Here is a 27803-nt window from a genome sequence, read left to right as displayed (position 1 = left end):
TTGAGAGTCCCTTGGACTGCAAGGAGGTCCAACCAGTCCACCCTAAAGGAAATCAGTCCTGGGTGTTCATTGGAAGGACTGATGCTGAAGCTGAAACTCCAATACTTTGGCCACCTCATGCAAAGAGTTGACTCATTGGAAATGTTCCTGATACTGGGAGGGATTGGGGGCAGGAGGAGAAGGGGACGACAGAGAATGAGATGGCTGGATGGCATCACAGACTTGATGGACATGAGTTTGAGTGAACTCCAGGAGTTAGTGATGGACAGGGAGGCCTGGCGTGCTGTGATTCATGGGGTCGCAAAGAGTCGGACACGACTGAGTGACTGAACTGAGTGGAGAAACAGACATAGAGAACAGACTTATGGACATGGGGAGAGGGGAGGAGAGGATGGGATGTATGGAAAGAGTAACACGGAAACTTACATTGCCATATGTAAAATAGATAGCCAATGGGAATTTGCTGTATGGCTCAGGAAACTCAAACAGGGGCTCTGTATCAACCTAGAGGGGTGGGATGGGGAGGGAGTTGGGAGGGAGGTTCAAATGGGAGGGGATATATGTGTACCTATGAAGAAGGCAATGGCCACCCACTCCAGTACTCTTGCCTGGAAAATCCCACGGACGGAGGAGCCTGGTAGGCTGCAGTCCATGGGGTCGCTAAGAGTCGGACACGACTGAGCAACTTCACTTTCTCTTTTCACTTTCATGCATTGGAGAAGGAAATGGCAACCCACTCCAGTGTTCTTGCCTGGAGAATCCCAGGGACGGGGGAGCCTGGTGGGCTGCTGTCTATGGGGTCGCACAGAGTCGGACACAACTGAAGCGACTTAGCAGCAGTAGCAGCAGCATGGCTGATTCATGTGAGGTTTGACAGAAAACAAAGCAATTATCCTTCATTTTAAAAAATAAATTAATTTAAAAAAACAAGATATGTAGTTCATAGCTGTCTGTTTTCTACAAATTCCAGCTAAAGCAATTTTCCCTCTTTAACTTCTTCTCTCTTAGGTCTCACTCCCTCACTTGTTACTTTTGCACCTACCTCTATCTTTTCTTCTCCCTCCTTTCCCACAACACACACATACACACACACACACACACACACACACACACACGTGTACTTTTCTGCATTGGAATGCTTGTCCCCACATCACCACGACACCACATCTAACTGATGCTGTTGATCTGAACAACATCAGGCTATATAACTGTTCAAACTAACCCAGCACATTGGTCTTTTGTGAGGACCACCCTGTACCAAGCAAGTACCCCCTCTACACATCCCTTCCAGGTCCAAGCTCCAAGGAGATAGCAGAGTTCACACTGTCATCTGACAACTCAACCACGGAATAATTACAATTCAAGCAGGCACCATATTTTTAAAAACAAATTTGACACAGAAAGATTAAAGTAACAACAGCAACACTAATATTAAGTGTAATAATGATGATTATAATAAATCACATATAACCCTATCCCACTAATACTAATTTTATTTTGCATATATAATTTTACAGAATTGAATACACTGCACGTACACATTAATTTTGTCTTTTTCCACTTAAAACTATGCTAAATATTTTCACATATTTCCACATAGTCTTAACATTTCATTTTTTTTAAATTTTATTTTATTTTTAAACTTTACATAATTGTATTAGTTTTGCCAAATATCAAAATGAATCCGCCACAGGTATACATGTGTTCCCCATCCTGAACCCTCCTCCCTCCTCCCTCCCCATACCATCCCTCTGGGTCGTCCCAGTGCACCAGTCCCAAGCATATGCTGACTGCACAATACTTTTACCTAAAATTCATCTAATTTTGTCATCAGTAATGTCAGCTGTATATCTTATCTATTCTAAGACTATGCTGCTTAATTGCTCAACTTAATATACACTAAAGACAAATATGTTGTTAGTCATTCGGTTGTGTCTGACTCTTTGTGACCCCTAGACTACAGCCCACAAGGCTCCTCTGTCCATGGAATTCTCCAAGAAGAATACTGGAGTGGGTTGCCATTCCTTTCTCCAGGGGATCTTCCCAACCCACAGATCCAACTTGGGTCTCCTGTATTGCAAACAGATTCTTTACCATCTGAGCCACCAGGAAAGTCCAAAGATAAATAAAATATATAAAAATATTAATAAATAGCTGGTCTAGGGTTTAGGACACTGGGTGATTTTTCTTTCTGTTTTTGTACTTCCTAAATTTTCTGTAATACGCAATAGAAAGTTTTTATTTTAAAACTTTATTTAATAATAATATCACTTATCAAGTACTACTATATAGCAGGCACTCTTCTAAATAAATATGTAATATTCCACCTTCTAACGTTTCATCCTATAAACTTTATCTTAAAAATCCTAAAAAACAAATACTATTACTATCCCCATTTTACAAATGAGAAACTGAGGCACGAGCAATTAAGGAAATTGCAAAAAGTTGCAGAGCCAATAGGCAGAGTAGCAAGAATTTTAAGTCAGTTCAACTCCACTTGCCCTATATGCTGTATTTTTTTTTTTTAATGAGTATGCTTTCTAAATATATTTAAGGTTTAACGATTTTAAATAGCCCACTGACTGGCTTCATGTTGCAATGAGACTTCATTATGTTTTTGCCATTTTGAGATTTCTACGTGCCCAATGTAGAACCATCTTTATCATCTTCACCACCACCATCATCATCACTATCAATTGTAATACCACCATCAGTTAAAGCCCTTTATTAAGCTTTTAGTGTGTGCAAAACACTGTACAAGGCACTTGGGGAAATACAAAGTATGTAAAACACATTCGTGACTCTTGAGAATACCAGAGCTCGTCTGAAAACAGCTTCAAAATCAAAAGGAAGGAAGGAAGGAGCCCTGAAATATGAATTGAGAATTTACATAAATATCTGGAACTTATAGGCAAATAAAAATTTCTTCTACCTAAAATATGAAAATAAGCTAAGATAATGAATGAATAATGAAGTGTTTTATTTATTTAGGATAATTGCCTCAGATTCCCATTCCATCTTACATATATAAAGTTTTACAAAAGAAAAAAAAATGAAGGTCAAAGTCAGCTGCATATATCATACCATTCCTTTTGGATATTTTCAGCCTGGATCACAATACTCCCTAGTTCTATGCCAAATTAAAAATAACTGTTTTCATATGCAATATGTAATTGTATACAACAAGTTTAATGAAATAAGATTCTGACCCTTTACCTTCCAAAATATTCTAAATATCATGAGCAAAAGGAAGTTTCTAGTTCTGATCAGTAGGTTGCAAGTCTAAAGTTGAGTAATGGCTCTGTCAATCTATTCAAATGAATGTCCTTGGCTTACATAACCTTTCTGGCATTTTTGAAACTCACCTGTTTGATATAATACACTAAAGTGTGTTAGGCACTCAGTCGTGCCCAACTCTTTGCAACCCCATGGACTATGGCCCTCCAGACTCCTCTGTCATGGGATTTTCTTCAGGCAAGAATTCTGGAGTAGGTTGCCATGCCCTCCTCCAAGATATCTTCTGGATCCAGGGATCAAACCTGGGTCTCCTGCATTGCAGGCAGATTCTTTACTGTCGGAGCCACCAGGTAGCCTCCCTGATAAAAGTAAACGTTTATTTTGAAGAAAAGCTTTCTACTTTGTACAAATTAATATTTTTAAAGATTTTATATGTACATTTACCAGGTGGCTCAGGTGGAAAAGAATCTGTCTGAAGTGCAGAAGACCCAGGTTCAATCCCTGGGTCAGGAAGATCCCCTGGAGAAGGGCACGGCAACCCACTCAGTATCCTTGCCTGGAGAATTCCATGGACAGAGGAGCCTGGAGGGCTACAGTCGATGGGGTCACAGAGTCAGACACAACTACTTTCACTTTTCACCTTCAAATAAATACTAAAGCCAAACTAAAATAAGGCTTAGAAGATGACCTTAGGAAACTATTTTAGCAGATAATAAAAATAATTTGTTGGCAGTATATAAATTGTATGTAAAATGTTTTTCTGAAACACTTGGAGGTGCTTAATTATGATTTGTAGTCTCAAGCACTTTAAATATCTTCATGACATCTTGTTTAGACTATTAAATTATTTGGCAATCCTTCTATCATAAATACAAAAGTAAACTTCATGAATTTGGAAACCACAGCATCCAATTAAATTAAATGTCTTCAGATTAGAGTAAAATTTCAATCACATGAGACTTCTTCATCATTCTCAACTCTGATTGTGTAGGTATCCTTGACCCTGGTTCTAGTGAAACCTCCTTAAGTGGAGTAGATTTATTTTCCTTTTATATATGCTGAGCATTCCTTTTGATTTTTCCTGACAATTTGTTTTTTACTGTGACTTTAATCTTCATCAGTCCATACAGCCAGTTTCTTATTTATTCTATTTATAAATTCCAACAAAATAATGTCTTTCATGTTTTTTAAATATTAAAATTTAGTGATGCTCTTAATTTAACAAGTTTCCTTTCTGTGAAAAACTGAAGGTTTTTAGAGAGATATCCAACCTTACATACTCACTTATTTTTTAATAATTTTTAAGCCTTAAAAGTGGGGAAGGCTTCCCTGGTGGCTCATGGGTTCGACCCCTGGTCCAGGAAGATTCCGCATGCTGCAGAACAACTAGGCCTGTGCACCACAACTCTTGAACCTGCGCTCTAGACCCTGAGAGCCGCAACTACTGAGTTCACTCGCTGTAGCGACTGCAGCCTGTGTGCTCTAGAGCCCATGCTCTGCAACAGGAGAAGCCGCTGCAATAAGCCCATGCACCATCACCAGAGAGCAGCCCCTGATCACTGCAACTAGAGAAAGCCCACACAGTAATGAAGACCCAGTACAACCAAAAATAAATAAATCAAATTACTTTCTTTGAAGTCTGTTGGTGTCCATTAAGTCTGGGAAACATGACTTATCATACGAAAATAAAGTTGAAAAATAAAAACAAAAGAAGTTCAGGGTTCACAATTACCCTTTAGATAAAGTCTTAGTATTTCATTTAGTATTCAAAGTCCATAAACTGGCCCCTGATCTCTCTTCCTAATCTTACCTTCCACTTGATCTCAAAACAGTACTCTCTTCAGGGTTTAAGTTCAAGCCATTTTTCCAGGGTCTTCAACTGTGAAACAGGTTAATAATCTTTATTTCTGCTAGTTGTAGAATTTAAAGTAAATTAAGCACGAACATACCTAGTGTGGAGGCAAGGAGCTGTCACACAGAGTTGGGCCTAAATCTCAGAGAACTGCTCATGGTAACATTAATCTCCAAGCCTCAGTTTCCTCATCCGTAAAACAGAATTATACCGCTAAATAGGGTTCAACATAAAGCACTTAGCACAGAAGCTTGGACAAGCTAAATGTAGACACACATCATACATGAAAAAATGAATGCTACTCTCCTCCACACAAAGCAAGAGAAACAGACAGACTTCCAGGGATTCACTTTCAATCCACTGAGATGAGCTCACCTCCCCAAACCAGAGAAAACAGGCTCTTGGAAGGCACAGGCAAAGCGACTTCACTGGAATTGAAGTTTCCAAATTTATTCCGGAGCTCAGCTTTGCGCAGAATAGCTGATCTGAAATCTGGCTGCCTGTGTGTACTGGGTTTTGGCACAGTTAGACCTGAACGGTCAGGTACCTTGGTCAAAGATGGCCTGGCCAATTAAATTAAACAATACTCAGACACAGATTAACCTCCTACTCCGGGTCACCTCTCCATAGAGAATGAGAAATGACAAAAGTAAGTAAAGTAAAAGGTACCTCCTTGTTTGCTTGAAATAAATAAGAAACATTAAATTCACCAGTTTTTATGTTTAGAATCAAAAACTTAAGAGTTTCTGTGGTAAACACAATGTACTATTACAATGGGAAATTCTTTCCCTCTTAGAGTCCCAGGAGATAGACACTGGGTATCAAGAAGCCCAGGAATAGATAGGCAGCTGGTCAACTGAGGGAGAGTCCGAGGAAAAGAAAGCACCCAAGGGGAGGAGAAAGAGGGACCAGAAGAGGAAAAAGGGAGATGAAATGACCGTGGAAGAAATAAGAAGTTCATCTGAGAAAGAGGTGAACTGCTGATCCTGAGGAATCAGGTCCAACAGAGAAAGGAAAGAAAATAAAGTACCCTGGGTCCAGACCTGAGCACGTTCACACTTGTAATTATGACTCATATATCTCAGATGAGGAAAATAAACAGGGACTAAATAAACTCTACAGAGTGATTAGCCCAAAAATTCAGCCAAGTCTCCCATCATGTAAGAAAAAAGAAGGCAAACACAATAGCCCCCTACATTATGTCATTTGACCCTCACTTGGTCTTTATCTCATCCGCAATACGTCACTGAGAAGGGTTTGAATCGAATACGGTTGTGGGAGGACGCACCTCAGCCACACGCAGCCAGGCAGGATCATTCCTTGTTCATCTTTGTCCTCTTGAGCAGCAGCTTACACATAATAGCTACCTCATGAAGGTTCGTTGAATTTAATTGAATAAACTATGTATTACTAAACAGTGTCCATATTCAATTTTTTTTTATCACAACAAAGGCTTTAGATAAGGCAAACTCTCACCTTCCAATCAAGGACCCCAGAAAACATCCAACCACCTCTCCTGCCTCTGGCATCCAGCCATGACTTGTTGATGCCATCAGAATAAATACATTAACAGAATTCTTCTTATTAAAAAAACAGATGCAGGGAAACTATGCTGCTGTGCACTCTATTTTCTAAACCCTTAACTGTATGTGGTGCTTTATATACTTGATTATTTTCCTATGATTCTATGTCTGGTTCTTCAACATGAATTGTGGTTTTTAAAGTCTTTTTTTCTTTTCATGTATCCCCTAGGCAGACTTGCAAACTCTAGGGGTTCAATAAATGTGTCTAGATAGTAACAGCCTAACATAGAATTTAGAAATGTGTTCTCTCTGTTTGCTTTTTAAAAAATTATATTATTACCTTCATTCTGCAAGTGTTTCTGGCAATTAACCACTTTTAAATTACAGGAAAGAATTGAGTAGATGAGGTTGATAAATAGTGGAGTCCTTTTATTGTCCTTGTTTAGGCTCTCCTTATCTCTTGTTTGGATAAGCTCCTTACCTGGTTCCTCTGCCCACGATGTCTTCCCTTCAACTCATCCTTTACACTGCTGCCAGGATGGTATCTGTAAAACACAACTTAGTTCAGGCCACTGTCCTCCTCAGAAAACTTTAATGGGTTTCTCTCACCTGCAGAATAAAAGCTCCAGTGACCTTGTATATAATAGCATTCAAGATATTCCAAAGCTCCACACTGGTCTTGTTTCCCTACCTCTTAACTCTATACATCTGCCCCAAATTCCCAGCTCAAGTGACCAAGAGCCAAGTATATTGCATTTTCAAGCCTCATTTCCATGTTCATTCCATTTTTTCAACCTAGGTTGCCCTCTTTGTTCTTCATCTACCAAAATCCAACTCATTCTCTAAGACTCAAGCTAAGTCTCACCTCTCTGCAAGACAACCACAGAGATCCCCAAGTACAATTAATTCTTCTTCTTCTGGGGTCCCAGTGTATTATACACCACTAATAAATACTTATTTTCTATGAATTTCTCTCGTGGTTGGCTGTATAATGGTTGTCTTTGCTATTAGTCTAGAAGTTCCTTGAAAGCAGGCATGAGGAATTTGTTTAAACTTTAACATTATATTTTACTTAGTGTATTCCAAAAATTATCATTGTAGCATCTAATCAATATTGAGAACATTACTAGTGAGACATTTTTCTTTTCATATTGAGCCTTCAAAATCAGGTATTTTATAGTTGAGGCATTTTTTCTGACAGTAGGATATACTTTATATGGTAGTAAATTTTAACATAAAATACATTTATTGTGTAAGCAATATTATATTAACATTGATTTTTTAATGTAAATAAAAAGCCCACTCCATAATGTCCATATTTATGCATCTATCTTCATGTTTTGTTTGTTCTAACTTTATGTGTCATATGGTTCTCTCTAGCTCAGCTGGTAAAGAATCTGCCTGCAATACAAGTAACCCCAGTTTGATTCCTGGGTCAGGAAGATCCCCTGGAGAAGGGATAGGGTACCCACTCCAGTATTCTTGGGCTTCCCTGGTGATTCAGATGGTAAAGAATTCACCTCAAAAGTGGGAGACCTGCATTCAATCCCTGGGTTGGGAAAATCCCTTGGAGAAGGGAATGTCTACCCACTCCAGTATTCTTGGGCTTCCCTGGTGGCTCAGATGGTAAAGAATTCACCTCAAAAGTGGGAGACCTGCATTCAATCCCTGGGTTGGGAAAATCCTTTGGAGAAGGGAATGTCTACCCACTCCAGTATTCTTGCCTGGAGAATTCCATGGACAGAGGAGCCTAGTGGGCTACAGTCCACAGGGTCACAAAGAGTCGGACGTGACTGAGAGACTTAACACACACATGGTTCTCTCACTTAACATATAAATATTTCTCTTCATTTTTATATAATATTAATACTTCACAATTCTATTTTACCATCATAATATTTATTTTACCAGGATGTTCAAATATAATATTTGTGGAATGTTTAGGCCATCAGGATATTGTTTTCACTTTTTCAGGACCATAAACAATGCTCAAAAGGCATATTTTTCTTCTTTACATTACTTCCCTAGAATAAATTTCCTGGCTGAAGAAGAAAAAATTTGAGCCTTCTTAATACATATTGTTACATTGATTTCTAAGAAGATCACAACCAAACAACCCAATCAAAAAATGGAAGAGATTTACTATTTTCATGTGTTTCTTTCACAGTGAGTCCAGGGTCTTGCCCAGAGATTGATAAATGAAAATGAATGAGTGAATGAACGACAGTGCATGGTCATGGAACCATCAGGAGTTCCTTAAGCAATGGAGTGAGACACTGGAAGTTTCTGATGGAACAGTTGGCTCAGCCCTTTCAGAGGTGAAAGCGCAAATCTGTGAGCTTAATTGACAATATATATTCTGTTCAAAATGACAGAAAGGTGTCCCTTAGGTGAAGATGATGTCCCATCCTTGGGCCTGGGCTCCTTAAATATTAAGTGACAGAAGTCTGTTTCCCCCTCCTTCTGCTTCAGTGCCCAGCACATGGGAGATAGTGAACACGCATCCCAGCTTCTGCCTGGGCCTGAAGCCCAGTTGGCAGTGATGCTCATACCAAGTGGTTCTGTGTGTAGGGCCCAGGGTTTTCCTCAACAGGTCAGGATCCCGGTGCCAGGCACTGACACGGAGGCTGCAGAACAGAGATGCTGGACAGAAATGAAGGTGTTAGGAAAGTGATGGAGAGTGTGGGGAAGACCAGGGCAGGTGGACAACAGATAGCAAACACTAACAGAGGTTCCTTGGTGAGGGCTGATGTGTTGTGGAACCTTCCACTTGGAAGCTGACGGCTATGCCTGGCTCCTGAGCACACTCCCTGTGGACTCTCCTGGCAAGCCAAGGACTTGGATGTCAGCTAAAGCCAAGCCTTCCCTTGCTAGAACCAAACATATTTGGCACCATGTGGGAAATTAGATTTGTTTTCAACCACTCACCATACTTGCCAGTGTGAGCCTTGGTGAGTAAAAAGGGGATTGAGGGGAAGGTTGGAGAAATGGAATGTCTTTAACTCTCTTACTGTGTCAACATGGTGTGGTGATTTTAGGAGTATTTATTTTAGCAATCTTGAAATCAATGTGACATAAGACAGGATTTCCACCAGGACAGTGCCAAGTGAAATCATGATCATTTTAAGATCAGGGTGATCAGGGGATTCACAACCATATGGCACCATGGATAAGAAGCTTAGGCTCTCTGCCCAGTTAACCCAATCTGAGTGTAAAAGGGAAAGAGTAACTCTTATTCTAGACTGTAGAATTTTGACTATAAGTAATTAAATTTACAAGAAACAAACACCCTATTAAACAGCCTCACAACTCCCTGATTATGGGGGAGTGACCACTCCTGCTTCCTCCAAACAGGCCTGGAAAATAGATCCTCATGAGGCAGCAGAAAGGAAGACGCTTAACAGAACTCATGATCAAAGTATCTAGCTGCCTGTTTGGGGAAGCTGTCCAAGCTGTGTTTACCAACCCCCTGCCTCCCTTCCTCCTAAACACAGAGGAAAAACAAAGTAGAATCCTGAAGTGCATTTCAGAAAACTGTGCAAATTTCAGGCATAAAATTAGGGGCAGTCAGAGCTATCGAAACAATCAAGTGATTAGGTCAAGATGGATGCTGACACACAAGCCCAGGAAACATAGGGGACAAGATCCGCCATGTAAGGGAGAAAAACAGAGGCCTCTTAAATATTCTGACTGATATTTCCCTTAAACCTTTCAGAGCTATATATTTAGATGAGTGTTCTCCCTCCCGTTAAGGAAGACAAGTCATCCATAAAAATAGCTGCAGGAGGCAACAGGGGGAGGTAAGTTCTCTAAGATTTATATGTAATATGGGTTTGATGCACAGAAGAGGGAGACTTTCCTGACTGAGGAACTGGAGATGACTTCACGGTAGGGGTGAAGGGGCACACAGACTGTACCTTCAAGGATTCTGACAATTAGAGGTGAGCTTGAAGGGCATTCAAGGAAAAGAAAACAGCGTGAATAAAGGCATAGAGACAATTCAGATTGGTTGATGGGGAAGGTTTGTGAGTTATGAGAGTAACGCAGAATTAGAATAGAAAGGTGAGCTGGGACCCAATCATGAAAGGCCTTTAGTACAATAAGCCTTGAGCGCAAGAAGCTCAGGCTGTGCTCAGGAATCACTACGGAATCATTGAACGATTGTGGGCAGTAAAGCCATAAAAGCTATGATTTTTTTGATTGGTTGATTGTTTTTTTTTTTTTTTTATTTTCCAGGCAAGAAGGCAGGGGAAAGATTAGCCCAGGAAGAAGAAGAAGGAAGAAAGACCCTTTAGGAGACTATTGCAATAATTTGGTGGAAGGGGATGATGGTTCAAACCACAGAAATAGAAACAACTGGTGATGCTATTGACACTGATGGTCTAGATAAGCAAAGAGAACTTTGAAATAATCAAATCAAGCAAAACTGTCAGTATGAGCATCTCAGTGGGACCAAAAATGTTTTTGCTGTTCATTGAACTAAAAGACAAAAGTCACATGGCTATTCATGGAAAGGCCACGTATCCACTCCCTGTTGGGAAAACAGGAATTCTGGAACCATCTTCAAACATAAAGCATAAGAAATGTATTAAGAAACAGATGGTTAAATAAAGAACTATTCTGCTGCTGCTGCTAAGTCGCTTCAGTCGTGTCCGACTCTGTGCGACTCCAGAGAAGGCAGCCTACCAGGCACCCCCGTCCTGGGATTCTCCAGGCAAGAACACTGGAGTAGGTTGCTATTTCCTTCTCCAATGCATGAAAGTGAAAAGTGAAAGTGAAGTCGCTCAGTCGTGTCTGACTCCTAGCGACCCCATGGACTGCAGCCTACCAGGCTCCTCTGTCCATGGGATTTGCCAGGCAAGAGTACTGGAGTGGGGTGCCATTGCCTTCTCCAAAAGAACTATTCTAGAATTCACAAAAGAGGACATATCAGTGACCTATCAATTCAGTTCAGTTGCTCAGTCGTGTCTGACTCTTTGCAACCCCACGAACCGCAGCACACCAGACCTCCCTGTCCATCACCAACTCCCGGAGTCCACCCAAACCCATGTCCACTGAGTCGATGATGCCATCCAACCATCTCATCCTATGTTGTCCCCTTTTCCTCCTGCCCTCAATATTTCCCAGCATCAGGGTCTTTTCAAATGAGTCAGCTCTTCGCATCAGGTGGCCAAAGTATTGGAGTTTCAACTTCAACATCAGTCCTTCCAATGAACACCCAGGACTGATCTCTGTTTGGATGGACTGGTTGGATCTCCTTGCAGTCCAAGGGACTCTCAAGAGTCTTCTCCAACACCACAGTTCAAAAGCATCAATTCTTTGGCGCTCAGCTTTCTTTATAGTCCAACTCTCACATCCATACCTATAACATTTTTTTAAAATATAAACCTCATTGCCACCAATACTGATTCCTTATTGCCTTCCAGAATAAACCTAGGAACAGTGGTTTCCCCAGCTCTGAGCATATGGGGTGGGTAGAGGAGTAAAAGAAGAAAGGAGGAGGGAGAATTTCCAGGATAGAAGGGGGCTAAAGCTGACTCAGACAGGCTAAGGGAGCACAATGAGAATAGTTTAAAAAAAATGTGCATCATACTCTGGACTCAGAATGTTTGCATTCAGTTCTAGTAAGACTATATTTGGACTCGTACAGGCATGCCTCTCATGACATTACAAACTGGAACAGAAGGTTTCATGGAGAATGTGAAATAAACTGCTAAATACTTAGAAAATAAAATCTCCTATTTTACACATGGCAAAATATATGTGTGTGTGTATATGTGCGTGTGTGTGTGTGTGTGTGTGTATGTATATATGATCCCCTGGAGAAGGGATAGGCTACCCACTCCAGTATTCTTGGGCTTCCCTGGTGGCTCAGATGGTAAAGAATCCACCTGTAATGCGGGAGACCTGGGTTCAATCCCTGGGTTGGGAAGATCTCCTGGAGGAGGGCATGGCAACTCACTCCAGTGTTTTGCCTAGAGAATCCCCATAGACAGAGGAGCCTGGAGGGCTACAGTCCACAGAGTCATAAAGAGTCGGACACGACTGAGTCACTAAGCACAGCATGTATGTATATACATACGGTTTCCCAGGAGGCGCTAGCTGATAAAGAACCTGCCTGACAATTCAGGAGACTAAAAGATACATGGGTTTGATCCCTGGGTCAGGAGGATCCCTTGGAGAAGGAAATGGCCACCCTCTCCAGTATTCTTGCCTGGAGAATCCCATGGACAGTGGACCCTGGCAGGCTACAGTCCATGGGGTTGCAAAGAGTCGGACACACACACACACATACATACACACACACACAATACACACACATATAAACTGTACTAACAACAAAGAAAAATAAATAGAAAGATAATATTTCTTACCTATCAATTTTTCAAAGATTTTAAAAGTTTTTTAATCCTCAGAGTAGTGAGGATGAAGACCCATTGGGCAACTTAAATCAGAAGTTTGAAACTGTTCATACTCTTCGGCTCAGTAATTCTATCTCTAGGAAATGATGCTAAGAAAATAGTAATTGATATTTATAAACACTATTTATTTATATTATTTAAAACTGGGAGTAACCCACAAGTCCATACTTAGAAATTTCTTAGAAAACTTTTAGTTTATCCATACACTGAAACACCAGGTAGCCATTTAAAAGTATGCCACAAAACACTAGGTAGTGGCTTGTAAACTGGTTTGTTATACATTAACTGGAAAATTTGTGAACAAAACAGTATATGAACTACAATATCATTTTGAAAAATATATAATCTATGATTGAATTACATACCACAACCATGGCTAAAGTTAACCGTGCTTATCTCTGAGGGGTAAAGTAATGACTGATAGTTATTTCTTTTTATCTTTTTAAATAAAGTTTCTATATCAAACATTTACTACTATGATAAGAAAAAGAGATATTTGAAAAGCTGAACTGGTTGATGGGCCTCATCACTGCAATTACTGAAACAGGTATGTGTTGAGCCAGCCCAGGCGATACTCCTGCTATTGGGGGACTTCTCATTTAGAAGAGTTCATTTTGATTGCTTTGTCAGTTAAGGTGGAGAAGATAAGTACCTTTATATCAAGATTCTGTCCGTTGCAAGAAACAACATCCACTTCAAATTACCTTTAGCAGGAAAGAAAATTCAGGAGTTCATGAAACTGAAGTTCATGGGTAACCAACTTCACACACAGCTAGATCATGTGGAACCTTCAGAACTTGTTATCTCATGAAATCTCAGCCTGCTTTTTCCTTTGTGATCACTTCAGCATCAGTCTAGCTCTCCTGACATTGTTACAATGGCTGTCTACAACTCTAGACTTATGTCCAGTGTCCCCAACAACTCCAACAAAAATAGAAACTACCTTTCCAATAGTTTAAAAAAAAAAAAAGATTGAGTCCAGTTGGTTCTAACAGGATCATGTGCTGGCCCCTGAACCAGTCACCATGGCCTGAGGAGCATAACGCTCTGATCCACGAATCCTAGGTTCATATAACCTCTGTTGGAAATCGACTGAGAGTAGAGGAGAGATTGTCCCAGCCACCAAAGAATCATGGTGCTGTTACCAGAATAAGGCACGGATGCTGAGACAGTGTTAAAAAAAATAAAAATTGAAATGTCTGCTATGGCCTTACAGTAGAGGCAAGATGAACAGGTAGGAGTCCTGGCTTCAAAGGCTGAACCTTCATCCAAAATACCAAGTTGCATTTTGACACTGTTATTTGATGAAGCAAAGAATATTAATGTCACAGAAAAATTCACTTTTAGGCTCATATTCTCCTAAATGTAGATATATTTTGAAAATATCCTTACTTACATGTATCAATATATTTTGCCATAAGAATTCTGATCTCACAGTACAGATGTGAGATTTGTACACAGTACAAATAAACAGAGAATCAAGCATGTTAGACATCTACTCATCTGACAGATGATGTGAGAGGGACCCAAAGTCTTGTTGCTACCTAACAGCAAAGGCAGACTAGAGCTCTTACCCATCTCTCCAGTCTCAGCATTGCTGCACCTTGAGGACACACCCCATATAACTCTGGCCAGCAATAACCCTTCAGATTTTTAAGATTTCACTGTGAATGAAGCATAGTTAAAGCTTTAATAGGTCAGCTCATAAACACCTCATTTTTGTTCTGGCTAAAGATTAAACAGTGCCTATCCATAGGGATAACTAGCTAAATGGCAACATATGTCCCCCAAAGCTCACTTTGAGTAAGTTCTCCCTTTATTAATTATTTTTCATAAGTATTTTAACATTTCAAAGCTCACACTTAATACTAAGAAACCAGGCTTGCCAAATACATTCACAGTAGAAGATCTGTCACTCTATACCTAGATCTACCCTCTGCTAAACTTGTCTCTCCATAACTGGGAATAGACCAATGTTCAATGTTGGTTACAGGGAAGGCACTGGGTTTTGGGAATAAGATCAAGATTTAGTAAGTAGGACTGGGCACAAGATCAAAACTGGTCCAGTAGAAAGTCTGATTTGATGCTGAGTAAATGAATCTAAGTCACTGCCATTAATAGCTTCCTTGCCACCTGTGCACTTGGTCAAAAGACCCTATAAGCAGCTGTATCTACGATTCCATGGCCCAGGGACTTCCTCCAGCTTCCACCTCCCATTCTTTATTTTGAACCCTATTGTTTTGGTTTGGTTTCCCTGGTTCCTTCCTGTTTCCTTGAACTTGGATTTTCCCTCTTTGCCTATTCTCTTTCGGTTGATAACAGAGTTGCCTGGCTTACCGCGCTCCATCTTGGACCTTCAGTGATATGCTCTGCAGCCCTTGGCTAGTCCTTCCTACGTTTCCCTGAACCCAGCCACAGCAATTCCAGCTGGGCTGGGAGCAGCCTGTGTCCAGTGGCCTGGCTCCTTACTTGCCTGGGAAGAGAGATGAGACACTGAGTTCTCTTAGATGGAGCTACTGGGTCTCTTAAGTCCCAGATGAGGATTGTATCCATCTTCATCAGGGTAACTTGGTGACAAATACTAACCGGGCATTTACTATGTGCCAGGCACTACCTTAGGTGCTGAAAATACAGCAGAGCAAGAAACAAGCTCTCTGATCTCAGGCAGTTTAGATTCTATATAGACAGTGGGAAAGACAAATGTATGAACAATTAAGACAAAGTAATAATAACTACAAACCAGGCTGGGACTGTGCTCAAGTGAAAATTAAACGGAATGGCACAGACAGGTTCTGGGTGATTAGGAAAGACCCCTTGAGGAGAAAGAACGAGTGACAAGAAGGAGCTAGCCTTGGGAAGATCTGGAGGAAGACAGCTTTGAAGGAGAAGGGGCAACAGATACAAAGGCAATGAGGCAGGAATGAGCTTGGCATCTTACAGGGATGGAAAAAAGACCAGCGAGGCAAGACCCACAAAACTGACAAATAATTTGCTTGAAACATGAAAGTGGGCTTAAAAAGTCAGCTTGAAAACATGACAAGTTTTCCTCCCAATTCAACTAGATTTGCAACATAAATAAGATGCATAATTGTACATATTTGTCACAAATCTTATTGGCAGCTCTGGTAAATAAATGTAGGACCAGTTGAGTCTCCTTGACGCCTATCACAACTGCGAACACGGCCTCTGATAACATTGTTTTGTCACTTTTCACTCCCACCAGCAAAGAAGACAGATAAATGGTTTCCTGAGACAAATGGCCCCTGTCTCCAGGGCCCGGGGCTCTGAAGGAAGGAGACGCGAGCCTTGGAACATTTCTCAGGGTGGCTCCTTGAAGAGTTCATGGCCATGAGTTCTCTGAGTCTGCTGCAGAAAGAGCTGCTGGATTAATTGTTCTGAAAAATTACATGTTGTTTGCAGACCATTAAATTTCAAAAGACTTATGAAATCAATACCAGACTAATGACGTGCTCCTGCAACGTGCAACAGAAAATCCCTGATTATCACAATAATAGGGATTTAAAATGAAAAATACCTTATGTTTTGCCTGTATCTCACCACAGTGCCCTGGACAAGACAAAAATTGTCCTTTCTGGGAGTGAATTCTCATGCAGGTAACATTCTTTCCAGGTGTAAAAGCTGTGGAGAGTTGAATCAGGCATTGCGTGCTAAGTATCTCTAGTCGTCTGACTCTGTGCGACTCCATGGACTATAACCCATCAGATACCCCTGTCCGTAGGATTCTCCAGGCAAAAATACTAGAGTGGGTTGTCATGACCTCCTCCAAGGGATCTTCCTGACCCAGGAATCGAACCCACGTCTCTTACATCTCCTGCATAGGCAGGTGGGTTCTTTAACACTAGCATCACCTGGAAAACCCAACTGAATCATATCCCCCCAGAAACTCATGTTCAGCCAGAGCCTCAGAATGTGATCTAATTCAAACAGAGAGTCTTAGTAGATGTGATTATTTAAGACACACTGTATCAGGGTAGGGCCTAAATTCAAGAACTGGTATCTTCATAAAAGAAAAGAGAGGGAAATTCTTACACACACACACACACACACACGCACACGCACACGCACACACACACACACACACAGAAGCAGGCCATGTGAAACCAGAGGCAGAGACTGGAGTGATGCAACTATACACCAAAGAACACCAAGACTGCCAGGTAAGGACCAGAAGTTAGCAGAGGTCAAGGAAGGATTCCCTTCCACAGCTTGCTTCAGAGGAAGCAAGGCCCTGTCAACAACACCTCGCTTTCAGATTTCTAGCCTCCAGAACTGAGAACAAATGTCTGTAGCCTTAAGCCACCCAGTTGGTGGTAATTCGTTACGGCAGCCCTAGGAAACTAATATACCAGTCATGGGCACCTTTGCCCCAGCACCAGAGGACAGGGAAACCACTGGGTATTGGGAACCAACTGAATCTACATTAGCAAAGTGGAAAATTGAGTATTTATTTGATAAATTTGACCACCAACAATTTGGGAGGAGGAACTTAACTTGGACAGGGGTTAAAAGGTAGGACTTTGGAATCAGAAAGTCTGGATTGGGTCTTAACTCTATCCTTCATCTTGTTCAAGTTACTAAACTCTAAGCCCCAGCTTTTCATAGGTCAAATAGGAACTTGCCTCACAAGCTGGCTGTGAGATTTAGAGGGGAAGCCTCTGCGTCGAGCTTGGCTAGTGCCCATCCCATAGTGAGCCCTCACGAAAGGCTAGCTGCTGTATCATTATTGTCTGGTTGTCATTCTTTCACCTTGAGAAACGTTTCCTATCCTTGCAGGAAGGAATCTGTGGTTAGAGTCAAATGTGCTTTAGAGTCTATACTTCTTCTGTTTTTTGTTCAGCTACTGCTCAGCACGACCTGTCTCAAACTAAAAACGTTCCATATTCACCAGTTCTGAATGAGAGACAGCCTCCCTGTGTTCACAGTGGGCCCTAACTCCCCAAAACATATTTTTAAATGATTTCTTGCCTGTCTTAAGATACATTTATTCAAAAACATGGGTTTTAAGGACCACAATATTTTCAACAACATGCATTTCTTGAAAGCTCATCATTTGCCAGGCACTTCCCAAAGGTCCCCTCACTCAGACCTTACCACAATTCTGCAAACTCAGTGAGAAACATCTGGTTTTACAGAGGAGGAGGCTGAGGCTCCAAGAAACTTCTGAGGATCCCAGACTGACTCCAAATTAAAGTAAGAAATAAAAGCAGTGTTGGGTAAGGAGTGGGCGAGGCAGGGATGCTGCTGCAAACACTCCTCTTTCCAAAAGGCAAAATGAAGTCCAGCCCAGAGAGTCAGAATTCAGCACTGGGAGGCCTGCCTGGGTTCTGATCTGGGCTCCACCCTCACCTGTTGAGTAAAGCACTGTTTCTCTGTGGACCTCCCTTTCCCGACCTGTGAGGCAAGCCATGTGAACCAGATGATCTCTAATTACATGTTCTGCTCTTAAAACAAAATAAAAATTATTTTAAAAATCCAAATGATAAAATTCTCTGATATGCAGTGTCATTAATCTTAGGCCATATTTTTTTAAGCAATGCAATGTGGAAAAAAAAGATTAAAGATGCTGAGGTTGAAGTTTTGAAACAAATTCATAATATTTACAATACAGCATTGTAATTTTAGTTTTCATAACACTGATCCTACTCCTTTATTTCAGTCGTTAGCTCATATCAAAACAAAAGCTGGGGCATTTTTCACTAAAATCTTATTTTTTTTTCTTTTTTGGTAGGAAAGTCTGAGTAATACAAAAAAATAGAAATAATAATGCTTCACATTTAAATAGTATCTTTGATCTGAGGCCTTCCTGTATGGTATTTTTATAAGCCATGTGTGTTATTATTTCTTTTGGTAGGTCACATTAAAGTCCTAGGATGTCTAGACCACTGATATTATGGGAGCTCTTCAAAGTAACACAATGATATTTAATAATAAACTCAGCTTTTTCTTTAGTTGTACCTTATATCCCAGAAGTGCTGAACCTTTTAGTTTTAAACGATGTTTCATCACCCTGTGTATTTTATGGCTAGAAAAACTGAATCCAGGCAGATTCTAAAGAAGACTCCATATATCTGTAATGTTTATTAGTAAGAGTAGCATGCACTTATTAGGTGTCTACTCTGTTACCGGCATTGTTCCAAGTGCCTTACAAGTGTTAACTCATTTAAGCCTCACAATCCTAGGAGGTAGGTTATGACATCCCCATTTCACAGATGAGAAAACGAAGGCAGAGAGAAGACAGTAACCTGGTTCAAAAGCTGACCACTGGTCACTCACAGAGCTGGGACCTGACTCCAGTCGTCTGGCTTCAGAGCCCACAATTGTCACCTTTACCCTCATCCAGGGAAACTGAGGCTCATCAAAGTTTAGTAACTCAAATGTTTTCCGAAAGTTCCCACATAGCCACTCCCCCATGATAACATTCCATCAGCTTGCCCTCTCCAGAAGAAAATAAATAGCTCTCTCCATCTATTGTTGGCTGGTTCCACTTACTTGCGTTGGTCCTTATCTTTAGTACCAATCTGGAGATTCCGGAGAAGGCAATGGCACCCCACTCCAGTACTCTTGCCTGGAAAATCCCATGGGCCGAGGAGCCTGGTAGGCTGTAGTCCATGGGGTCACTAGGAGTCGGACACGACTGAGCGACTTCACTTTCGCTTTTCACTTTCATGCATTGGAGAAGGAAATGGCAACCCACTCCAGTGTTCTTGCCTGGAGAATCCCAGGGATGGGGGAGCCTGGTGGGCCACCGTCTATGAGGTCACACAGAGTTAGACACGACTGAAGCGACTTAGAAGCAGCAGCAGCAGCTGCTGGAGATTCCACTAGACCATCTTTATCTTTTGTATCTGATAGTAAATGCTTCAGTTGTCAGATATTTGATCCTCACATACACTAAAATACAGAGCAAAAAAGAGCAAAGTGTGAACAGATTGAGTTTCACATCAAATATTTCATCTTCTTCCAATATATAATCCAATTACTTCCAAATCCCCATTATTATTTTCATTGTACATTCATGCACTGCAAGAAAAAAGTTTTTGAAAACACCTGAAAAAACCTTCATGAATGAGCCAAATCCATTTCTGAACCACCTATTGCTATTTTTATTCCTTGGATTTCTCTAGGTCACATTGTTTAAAATTGCTATCATCTGTGAAACATTCTAAATCCCTTCACTCAGAAGCACACTGGTCGAACTTGATTTTTAGTGAGTTATTTTACCAGATATTACCTTACTCCTATGATGTCGATTCTAGCTCAGGGAAACAGATTTCTTTCCTCCCCCAGGGGAAGATGGAATGACCTTTGAAGCTGATGTAGCTACAATTTAGGAGAAGTGATAACAACCACTCTCAAATCATTCCCTATGAAACTCGGTGCAAGGACAACGAGTTTAGGAGCAAAACAAGCTTCTGGATTATTTAATTATTTATAATTTATTTGATTCTTTATTTCCTGCCTTGCTCCACCAAGGATTCAAAGTTCATCCTTTTTTTTTTTTTAAGGTATGCTGGTTAAGAATTTTTATCTTCCAAGTGACAGATTTATTCATAGCTATAGGCAATGCTTCCCTCATTTTTCTGACGTTCCTCCACTCTTGTGGCAGGTAAGATCCAAAAAAAATGAATGTTCCTCCCAACAGAATCCCTCCCCAACTCCCCCTCCCCACAACCAATTTCCTAGGGATCTCTTTAAAGGAGTCCAGAAATTAAATTTAGAACTATCAGGCTAAGCACAAAAAATAAAGAGGTTACTCAGTGTGTGGAAATTGGCTTTATCTCTCATGCATTTGCTTCTCTTATTAAGGAATCCATAAGGTCCACCTTCTCTCCATCTGCCAAAAAGGGCTGACATCAGTTTGAAGCATTCAAAGTTATCAAGGGGTCTGAGGGGAGGAGGGGCACCAGAGGAGTGGGTGGACCAGCAGACTTGCAGAGCCTGGCCATGTCATAAGCATTCTTTCCAAAGGAAATCAGGCTAAAAGGCTGATAAACCCCAATCTCTTTTCACAGCTTGCCTTCGGAGCCCCTTAATGCAACTCCCTCATTTGTTCATCAGCACTTTATGAGAAAATAAACAAAAACACGGCCTGTTTCCTCATTGTCAGCACATCAGAACACTTCCTGCTCAGAGAGGCCACCATCCCACCAAAGAGTCAGGGGTCCACTCTCTATTTTGCCTCAACTTTTTAACAGCTCATTTTCTAAGCTGAATTCCAAGGGCTTAATCAAATCTGAAGCCCCCTCTGGGTGGATTAGATGTCTTAGATTCCAGTGCTCTGCAGGACAGGAGCTCCCCTGGAAGGATCAGTGGGTGAGCTACACTGCAACCACAGAGCTCGCTTCCTGTTTCTCCATTCCTACTTCACTTAAAAAAAAAAAAAAAAAGTGGGCTAAAGAAAAGAAGAAACACTTAAAATAATTAACTGCTCACCAAATCACCAGTTCTACAGGTACCATAAATTCTATAGCTGTTGTAACATTTTCAAATCAATTCAATCCTTCCAGATTTTTCACTAAATCTGACTTTTAAAAAGCAAGTAGGAAAGAAAGGGGAGGAGAGGAGAGGGAGGGAAGGGCAGAGAAGGAAAGGGATAGTCCGTGCAAATGTAAGATCTGAAGGGTCATGACTCTTGTGTTTAAATTCCCAAAGGGCTCAACCATGCCCTGAGAGAGTCATTGATTTCTCATCGTTTCATATTGAAATGATGTGAACGTTTGAAGAGGAAAAACACAGAAAGTCTAGCTGGAAGATGCAGTCAAGATTTTGGATGGGGGCTTCCCTGGTATCTCAGTAGTTAAGAATCCGCCTGCCAGAGCAGGAGACACAGGTTCAATCCCTGATCTAGGAAGGTCCCACATGTCATGGAGCAACTAAGCCAGGGCTCCACAACAATTGAGCCTGTGCTCTAGAGTCCATGAGCCACAACTAGTGAGTCCACATGCTGTAACTACTGAAGCCTGAGAGCCTTAGAGCCCATGCTCCACAGTAAGAGAAGCCACCGAAATGAGAAACCAGACACCCCAATTGGAGAGTAACCTCCGCTCTCCACAACTAGAGAAAAGCCCACACAGCAACAAAGATCCAGTACAGCCAAAAATAAATAAATATTAAAAAAAAAATACTTTAGATGGATGTTGGAATGCTTCAGTGGCTCAGACATGTGGTGGATGCCCGCGATGCCAACTTTCAGGAGTCTGGTGTTTGAAATATACAAATACTATGGAGCTATAGTTCAGGCCCCAGGCTCTGGAGCCTGACTCGTTGGGTTCACAGAGTAACCCCAGCACATGCTAACTCTGAGAACTTAGGCTTATTCCTTAAACTCTCTAAGCCTCCATGTCTGCCTTACAGGGTGATTATGACGATTAAGTCAGGCGGTGAGTGGAAAGAACAGGGGCCTGGACCACTGGGCTCAAGAAATGTTTACTGCTAAATATCAGATGACATTCATGAATTCCCGCATTTCTTACACTGTGCAGATTATGGGCATAATCCTAACAGGCTGTTTTTCTTTGAAAAAAAAAAGAAAAGAAGAATGAAAGAAAATACAGACACAGCAGAAACTAACTTTAATATATTTGCCAAGGAGTAGAATTCAGTGTGAGTTACATCTATTTTAGAACCAACGCCATAGGGGCTTTATTATCACAAAACAAGGGCCTCATTTAGAAACAAAGCAGACTCTTGGCATGAGCCTGGGGCCCCAGCATACTTTGGAACCAAAATCCAAATAAGCGAGAAATAAGTGAACATTGCCACTGACTGTGTAATCATGTGCTCTTGGACAAGACACTTAACTTCTTGGTGTTCTCATCTTGAAAAAAAAACAAAAAACAAAAAACCATGAGCTGAACAAAAAAGTATCAAAGACTTCTGAGAGGTCTCATTCCACTCAACATTTTATAATTCTACTTAATGCCATGAACTGTCTAAAGAAAAATATAACCAGATGATGAGAGTAATAGCCCTCAAGCCCTCACACTCTAGGATAAACCATTTAGCTATAGATTATTTAGATTCCTGTGAATATGTGATTGTGAAAAGTCTTTTAGTCTTGTTTCCCCAGCTAGCTTAAAATTTCTTTGAAGACAGAGATCTTGCACCATTCTTAATCCTCATTGTCCTCTGCCCAGCATCTAACACGTGATAGCCATCAGGAATGTGCATAAACAGAGCCTTATTCCACAAACCACCCATGTTCTGGCTTCACAGGCGTAATCCCATAATCCATCCACATTATAACTTCATAGTCATGCTTGGTACCTGTTGCTCAATCACAGCAACCTAACCCAAAACAGACATCAGTGAGGACAGCCAGCCGTGTGCTCAGTAAATCGTATTTCTCGCCTTTCATTTGCTCACAAAGGTCTATTAAATAACTGTGATTATCAGACATTAAGGATACTCTACAAGCCCCATCACAACCCTGAAGGTTCTCACATAGGCAGTGTGTAAGGCAGGCGCACACTTGTGTGTGCATTGATACACTTGTGTATCAATGGACCATAACCAGAAACTGAACTGGGTCAACAACTTTTTTTCCCAAACTATGCTTCCCCTTGTAGATGAACAGGCTTCCCAGTTCATTCCTGGAGTTTTATTAGTATTTACCATGTTAATAGGTATGGTATTACTAAAGAAAAATGAGCATGTGTTTATAGGGCTCTGTACAGATCAAAAACAGTGTTTATCAACAATAATTTGACCCTTCTTAAAGTAGAAATATTACACTACAGACTAACTACTCTTATTCCTAGAAGCCTTCTGAACTTAGCATTTCCTGCTGCTGTGTCTTAAGTACGTCAGCAAAATACTCCGTAGGTCTGTAGATTATCTGTAAACCAACTGACAGGTATCCAATGCAGACCACGCGGAGACGTTTCTTCGCCCCTATCGCTGCCCTCAGATGATGCTGTGAAAAGTAAAAGTTCATCAGGTGCTGACCGGGTTCATGATAGACCCGCACTGTGAATTCCTGAAAGGCCAATTGCAGTTTATCATTCCTCCTGCTTATCAGCCATGGAGTGACTTTCCTCCATTTAAATAGCAGCCAGCTTCCCTCCTATGGCTCCGTCCCCGTTGTCAAGGTTCTCTAAATGCTAATCAGGAGATAGAGGACACTCTGTGATCTTGTAAAGTGCTCACCCAGCAATCTGGCAAAAACAGAGTGTAAACATCATGCCTGAATACCTGCATTTGTTGGTCAAGGATCAAGGCAGAAATGACCATCACAGAGTCTGTGTCTGCCATCACAAAAAGGAACAAGAATATTTCAATGCTTTTCTAGAACTTTGAAATGTGTTGAAAATAATACTAGTAAAACCAATCTACTTATATCAATGGTTTATTTGTGGCAATAAAAAAGGAATGGGATTGAAATTGTAAACAAACTTAAGCAGATTATATGGAGATATGACCTGGTTCTATAGAAAACATTTGAGATGGGAATATGTGAACGCTTCCAAACGATGTGAATAATAGCATCAGGATGCTTAGTTAGCAAATAAGAGAATCAGCAATACTCTGACAGTTGCTGTGGTTTCCTGGATAGAAAAATCAACTTGGAAATGAGAAGTCTTTGTTTGATTCAATAAATGTTCATTGAGACCATTCCCAGCTTCACCACAAACACAACGAGTGAAAATTATAAAGTCATACCTCCTCCCTAAAGTCTTCAGTGAAAGGATCCAGGTTGAATGGGGCTTTTTAAGACTCTGAGTCATCAGCAGTATTTATAAGAAGTAAGCAAGATTAATCAACCAACAGATTATTTCACTTGAAGGCTACAGCAGAATTCTGTGTGCTGACTTCTTTTCATAATCAACTGCAAATTTTAGATATACCCCAAGTGTCACAGTTTCAGAGCTGGAAGCATAGTCTGTTCTGCTCAGTCACTCAGTCTTGTGGCTATGTGACCCCATGGACTGCAGCACACCAGGCTTTCCTGTCCCTCACTGTCTCCCAGAGTTTGCTCAAACTCATGTCTTAAGAGGTCACAAAATGAAGTAACATTTGGCACATATCCATGTATAAGTAAATCCACCTAGACAGAACAATTAATGCTCAGCATTAATCAAGTAGGGAATCATAAGGGACCTGAAACTACACAGAAATCAAGATGAGATGGTTCCCAGAAGGAAACAACAAAGATAAGATGCTGAGCCAGGATTACAAAAATCAAAGTTAACCTCAAAACCATCAGAGAAATATGCCCTCTTGGGAATGTTTGTAGTTTCAGTTCAGCATAACTTCGTTTGAATTTTTATTCATTAATGTCAAGCCTGGTTTTAAAATTAATGTCTACAGGTCAAGTTCAGACACAAAAAGCATAGGCGTGCAAGCAGATACACCCTGACGTGTTTATCTTTTCAGCGCACACTTTCTGCTGCAGGAGTGTACCAGATGTAGCAGCAGCTGTAGGAAGTTGTTTATCTACCCTCTTGACCTTTGTAAAGTGTTAGGAGATGGTAAGAATTGTGTTTTTAAATTATAGGCGTCTCCTTTCAAACTAATATCTTCTTAGCATCAGTCAAAACACATCAATAAAGGCATAAGAAGGTCAGCAAGATATGGTTGCATCCCAATGATATGTGAAAACATACTTCTGCAATGATTTATAATGCCTCTGCTTATTTCCAAATTCACTTCACTCATTCAACACTCAGTAAATATTTATTGCACTCCTGTGTGCAAGGCACAATTAACAATTGCAAATCAAATGAATGCTAATGCCTGTACTATTTGTGTCTTTGCCTGAATTTTTACAAATGTCATTTGTGCTTTGCAAATTTATCCTTTAAATTTTTTCAAAATCTTTTTAAAATTCCAAGGATGAAAGATGACTCAAAATCTTTAAGCGGACTTCTTTATTAAAACATCACTTGGAGGTTCACAGTCAAATGTACAAATTTCAGAAGCCAATGCCACATCCTTCTTAGAGAGACGAGAGCTATGGCCAAGCTTTAGGGCCACACAGCTTCTGTACTGGTAGGTCACCTCTCAGGTCTGGAGGGATTACAGTAAATGCAAGGGGGACTGATCTATCAACCTTATCACTCAAAAGAAATAATAACAATGTCATTAGGTAAGTTTCCAAAACAACCTAGTTCCTGCTTGAAAGTCAATCCCTCAGAAGACTGCTGAAACTTACTTTTGTTATGACATTTGGAAGAAGTCACAAAAGTTCTTTTGGTCTTTGTCAACGTCAGTGTCCTCTGGGGAAACCAGTGTGGTGATACCAAAAAACAAAAGGCAACAAATCAGAGTCTCCAAGAGAAAGACGCAAACAATGATTATTTTTAAGAAACCCAGTGAGTTTCTCATTTTGGTCAAGGAACAATTAGAAAATATATTGCCTTCCCCAAAAGCTCAGCTTGCAAACGAAATCAACAGGTATTCTCACGCTTCTCTGAATCATGTTTACTGATTTGCCAGAATTCTCCTAACCTGATAAAATATTTATAAACTTGGGCATTCACATTAAACTCTATTTGGACATATTTAGTGTGTGCATGCAATTTAATTATACAGGTACAAAAAAAAAAATAATTATACAGGTACAGACGAACTGACACAAAACTTAATTTCTCTTTGAGGTGTGTGCACATACATGTGTGTGTGCACAGCTTCTTTTGTGTGTCGGCAAGAACTGACAGATATGGCCTTTGCCTTGAAGGAACTCTTAATCTAGTAGTCGCACATTAGAGCTGATCCACTTGACATGGTTTTCTCCATCTCTGTCTATATAGTAAAAGGCAATTCATTCACTGAGCAGTGAGAGGGTAGAAGATTTTGAATTTTCATCTTCCATGACTGGCTGTCTTGTTTTCCATTCAGTTAGCCTTAAACTAAAATCAGCCTTAAAACTCTCTGAGTCTCAACTTCTTCCTACCATATCAACTTGTCTTAGAGAGATGACATAAGTTTTTCAAAAAAACAATTTTCAAGAATTCTGTGGCAATGACAACGTGTTGGACTGAATTTCCAGTTGTGCAAATTGTAGACACTCAGTCTGAGGGAATGACTGGGGTAGGACTAAAAGAAACATGAAAAAAATTCTGAAAATATTTTCAAATGCCAAAGAATGAGACGATCATTCAGTAAATACGGCCAACATATCTACTTGGTGCTGATTGTTGCAACAGAAAATTGCTTCCAAATGTCTTCCTCACTCCAGAGCCACAGTGAATCACGATAACCAAGTCCTGGCCATGGTCATAGAAAAGCAGCCCAAATCTCTGTCGTATGAAATTTTTGTTAGGATTCCTGTGAGTGTGTTGATGGGGAAAATGTTGAGTGTTACTGAAGGCAAAAAATATGTGTACAATTGGGCTGATATATCGGCTCCCATTTACATGGTACAATGTACACAAATATGGTGTGATTCTAGGAAAATGAAAATGGTCCCTGTGACATCAGAAGCACAGATGAAGAAAGAAAAAATAAACTGGGCTGCATCAAAAGTTCAAACATGAGATTTTGCGCGTCGCCCTTCAGCCTGAGTAGACCAAGACAATGCTACGTGGGTTGGGTGGACGGCTGGGGGATTGGGCTGGAGAGGAAACATAGTAAATTGGGGAGAGGACGGACGGGACAGCCTGGGCGCTTGAACCAACGTAGGGAGGGTTGACGACTGCAAGACCCAAGCAGCGTCATCCTTTATACCAGAAAGCTGGCGGGCACTATGGGGAAAAAACAAAACAAGAAGAAAGTGGAGGAGGTGCTAGAAGAAGAGGAAGAAGAATA

The 27803-nt window shown here is 40.7% G+C and overlaps 1 long non-coding RNA gene across 1 annotated transcript in view; it reads right to left on the bottom strand.

Moving 5' to 3' along the window:
- Positions 1-19641, bottom strand: part of LOC105002845 — a 20472-nt gene extending 831 nt beyond the window's left edge. Inside the window, exons 1-2 of the long non-coding RNA XR_827035.1 lie at positions 19545-19641; positions 7094-7157 (exon numbers count right to left, since the gene is read on the bottom strand). This is a non-coding gene — a long non-coding RNA (uncharacterized LOC105002845). The remainder of the gene's footprint in view (positions 1-7093; positions 7158-19544) is intronic.
- Between the last annotated feature and the right edge of the window lie 8162 nt (positions 19642-27803).

This window comes from Bison bison, unplaced genomic scaffold, assembly GCF_000754665.1.
Source record: "Bison bison bison isolate TAMUID 2011002044 unplaced genomic scaffold, Bison_UMD1.0 scf7180017864458, whole genome shotgun sequence".
NCBI classification, from domain to species: Eukaryota; Metazoa; Chordata; class Mammalia; order Artiodactyla; family Bovidae; genus Bison; species Bison bison.
The sequence above is the reverse complement of the archived record's forward strand: the minus strand, read 5'-3'. Positions and strand labels throughout refer to the sequence as shown.